This window comes from Saccopteryx bilineata, chromosome 5 (assembly GCF_036850765.1).
Source record: "Saccopteryx bilineata isolate mSacBil1 chromosome 5, mSacBil1_pri_phased_curated, whole genome shotgun sequence".
NCBI classification, from domain to species: Eukaryota; Metazoa; Chordata; class Mammalia; order Chiroptera; family Emballonuridae; genus Saccopteryx; species Saccopteryx bilineata.
Window position 1 is genome coordinate 173,216,375 of NC_089494.1, and position 4,552 is coordinate 173,220,926.

Sequence of the window (4,552 nt, forward strand, 5' to 3'; positions counted from 1 at the left end):
TTGCTTTAAAAAAAATCAGGAGCCAATTTGAATAATCTCCCACTGGCCAAAGATGCTACAGGATAAGAACAATAACTGCAATGAATGGAAACGTATTTGTTTAGATCTTTGAATTCATAACACTTACAAAATCCTTAGTTGCATTTGAAAGCTATTAATAAAGTAACTCATTACTTTCAAAATTCATATATCATTAGTTTTTGTTTTTATCTATATTAATTCCTATTTATTATTTCTTTTAATTTATTTTCTTGTTCTTTTTGTAGCTTTTTGAATTGGGTGTTTAATTCATTTATATAAATTTTTATTAATGTAGGTATTTAATGCTATAAATAAAAGAAAATAATTATTATTATTTTCTACTTAAACTATGCTTCAGGGTGTAAATAAAAAGGATAGTGGGGACATGGATAGAACTTGGACTTCTTTAAATGTACCTTGTTTAAAGTATTTGATTTGGGTACAATCAATTGGATGAATAAATAATTTGTACAGAAAAGTTTCTCTTCATAAAACTATTCAAATTAAAAAAGAAGAAATGATAGAAATAGAATATTACTATGTTTTAAAATTTTATTTTTTAATTACAATTTATATTTAATATTGCTTTGTATTGGTTTCAGGTTTCAAGTACCCACCTGGCACCATACATAGTTATTACAATATTATTGACTTTATTCCCTATACATCAATTTACATTAATGTGGCTATTTTGAAACTGCCAATTTGTCCTTTTATTTTTTTAAGAATTGACATTTTGCAAAACACAGAAAACATTTTAACTTATATATCAGAAAAGTAAGTGCTCAATAGGGTATGCATTTCAAGTTACTGCAAGTTACTTGTGAGAGAATTTCTGTAAGTAAAACATGTTTAAATTTAACCAACAGTAGCATGTCAGTGTGTTTAAAATCATGACAAATATCTTCTCTCTGGTCATGTTGCCTATGACAAATTACTACAATGTTGTATGTTTAGGGCAAGATGTCAATATAGCATAAATCCCATGGCATTTTGGTTTTCTTCTGAAGATTAAAGCTATTTTTCTTGGGGTAAATGTAGCAGCAAAACACAAACCAGTTGATCAAAAAAAGCACTTCTGTCATAAATCCAATAATTTTCAGGACACATTAACCAACAGTAGTTTTGCCATTCCCAGTTCTTTTAAGAATTTCATCTTTGCACTGTTGCCTTAAGTAAGTCTATAAAACTTTGTTCTCTGTTAAGCTAGTTTACTCACTATAGCCTGGCTGAGAGAATTTAGTTGGCTGGTCCATTTATCTAGTGCAGTGTATCAGGCACCACTCCCCTTCTGAAGATGCAGCTTAAGGGGAGTTGGTTGACTTGATCAATTCAGTCATGGATAGTGTTCTGTAATATGCCCTGAACCAGCAAGCTCTCCACATCAGCTACATCTATGTTTAATTTCTTAGGAACAAAAGGATTATGTATTCTTGTGTAAGGCTTAAATAATTTTATGAGCACTTGTGTTCTGACGTTTCACAAAAGCTCTTCAATTGTTCTTTTATGAAAGGATCATCTGTGATGTTGCTGTGATTTGTTTTCAGAATATTTTAAAGTTCAGTGATATCATTATTCTGATAGGCACTTCCTAAATTTGTCACTGTGAGAATTTCTGAATTTCTCTCAGTTTTGTATCGTTTGGCCTCCTGTGAGTTAAATGGATTTATTTGCTAAGACCAAGTATTTTTTGTGTCAGAAACAGAGAGAGAGAGAGAGAGAGAGAGAGAGAGAGACAGGCAGGAAGGGAGAGAGATGAAAAGCATCAATTCTTTGTTGTGGCACCTTAGTTGTTTATTGATTGCTTTCTCACATGTGCCTTGACCAGGAGGCTACAGCAGACCGAGTGACCCCTTGCTCAAGCCAGTGACCTTGGGTTCAAGCTGGTGAGCCTTGCTCAAAGGAGATGAGCCTGCACTCAAGCTGGCAACCATAGGGTTTCGAACTTGGGTCCTTCACGTCCCAGTCCAACACTCTATCCACTCCATCACCACCTGGTCAAGTGTGATTTTTTTTTTAAACACAAAGGTTTTATTAGATTATATCTCAAATAAGTTTGTTACTGTTTTCCCCAAGTACATAATAATCTTTTCAATATTTAGATACAATATTTTTTATGGGAGGATTTTTTTTATTTTTATTAATTTTAATGGGGTGACATTGATAAATCAGGGTACATATATGTTCAGAGAAAGCATCTCCAGGTTATTTTGACATTTGATTATGTTGCATACCCCTCACCCAAAGTCAAATTGTCTTCCGCCACCTTCTATCTGGTTTTCTTTGTGCCCCTCCCCTGACCCCCCAACCCCGGTAGCCATCACACTCTTGTCCATGTCTCTGAGTCTCGTTTTTATGTCCCATCTATGTATGGAATCATATAGCTCTTAGTTTTTTCTGTTTTACTTATTTCACTCAGTATAATGTTATCAAGATCCATCCATGTTGTTGTAAATAATATGATGTCATCATTTCTTATCACTGAGTAGTATTTCAGCTATCCCACTTTTAGGAATATACCCTAAGAATACCATAGCACTGTTCCAAAAGGAGAAATGCACCCTCATGTTTATGGCAGCATTGTTCACAATAGCGAAGATCTGGAAACAGCCCAAGTGTCCATCAGTGGACGAGTAGATTACAAAGCTTTGGTAGATATATACTATGGGATACTACTCAGCCATAAGGACCAAGTATTTTAAGCAAGTAGTTCATCTTGAACTTCATAGTTCTTGAAGGCTTCATCATCATAGTTCTTGAAGGCTTAAAAAAAAAATCAGTGTGTGCCTTTTCAAATTCACCTTCTTTCAAGTGCATTTTTCCACCACATTCTCTGATGACTCCCATGATCAGCAGATGAGCAGTGGCAGACTTGATGTGAAGTGACTGTTCATAGAGTGTTTTAAATTTTTTGTTATTCTTCTGTGCTATGTACATTTGAATTTCTAGAGCATATATTTCTAATAACTGTGTGCCCTTTTTTAAGTCATCTCCTCTATCATCAGTCTGTCAAGACTGATGTAACTGGTGTATAATTTTTGAAGCTTTCCATATTCCTCCCATTCTAAATACAATTTTCTAAGTTTGTGTTTGTTTTAAACAACAGTCTATCATTCCTTGCATTTTTTAAAGCTTCTAGTGTTGTTTCATAAAAATCCTGCAGTAAATCCATCTGTTTAGAAGTGGAGATATAATAAAAAATAAGATTAATGGATTTTTCAGAATAAATTCTTGTGACTGCACTTTGAATACAGGTCAATAGTTGTTTATGTCTATTCATCATTTCTGGAACGTTTGTCAACTTAAGGTTAATCTTAATCATTGTTTCAGCGCTTTAAATCCCTATTCTCCCTTTTCACCTTCAAGTTCCAAAATCTTCTGAAAACTGTTTACTGCTGCTTTTCGGTCATCTTCCTTTAACGCTTTAGAATTATAGTACAGGGGGTCCTCGGGTTATGACAGTCTCGACATATGACATTTCAAGTTTATGATGCTCACTCCCATAAAAACTTAAAAATTTGAGGTGTGAGTGTTTTGGCTTATGCCCTTAGCATCGTACTTATGGACTACGTGAGCAAACTGGTTGCCTGTGGTGGAAGAATACGCAGTAACATGGTGCATGAGTGCGGCAGTTGACATCCCCCAGTATGCTTATTTACTCCACTTTGGACTGTAAAAAGTGAAAGTGTTCTGTGTGTATTAGGCTAGGGTGTATTTCGACTTACACCAAAATTTGGGTTACGTCACTGTCATAGGAACAAAGCTGTCTTTTAACCTATATTGATTTTCCAAATCCACATTTGGCTGGAAATTACTATCTTCAAAGTATTTCAGGTCATAGTCCTCCTCATCATCACACATGAAATCATCTTTCATGACAGACATCTTGGCAAGCCCAATTTGTACTTCTGAATCTCTTCATCTTTTTCAGCCAGTTTCCCAGCCCCCCTTTTGTCTAGCAACTATCAGTCTGTTCTCTGAACTTATGAGACTGTTTCAGTTTTATTTATTTATTTTGTTCTTTAGGTTTCACATATAAGTAAAATCATACGGTATTTGTCTTGGTTTTTTGGGGGTTTTTTTTGTTTGTTTGTTTTGTTTTTTTGCATTTTTCCAAAGCTGGAAACGGGGAGGCAGTCAGACAGACTCCTGCATGCGCCCAACCGGGATTTACCTGGCACACCCACCAGGGGCCACGCTCTGCCCACCAGGGGACAATGCTTTGCCCATCTGGGGCGTCGCTCTGTCGAGACCAGAGCCACTCTAGCGCCTGAGGCAGAGGCCACAGAGCAATCCTCAGCGCCCGGGCAAACCTCCAGTGGAGCCTTGGCTGTGGGAGGGGAAGAGAGAGATAGAGAGGAAGGAGAAGGGGAGGGGGTGGAGAAGCAGATGGGCGCTTCTCTTGTGTGCCCTGGCCGGGAATTGAGCCCGGGACTCCCACACGCCAGGCCGACGCTCTACCACTGAGCCAACTGGCCAGGGCCTGTCTTGTTTTGACTGACATTTCACTTAGCATAATACTCTCTAGTTC

At 36.8% G+C, this 4,552-nt stretch overlaps 1 pseudogene; it reads right to left on the minus strand.

Annotated features, from left to right (window-relative positions):
• Nucleotides 1-1,222: 1,222 nt before the first annotated feature.
• Nucleotides 1,223-3,906, minus strand: LOC136338601 (COP9 signalosome complex subunit 2-like; annotated as a pseudogene).
• Between the last annotated feature and the right edge of the window lie 646 nt (nucleotides 3,907-4,552).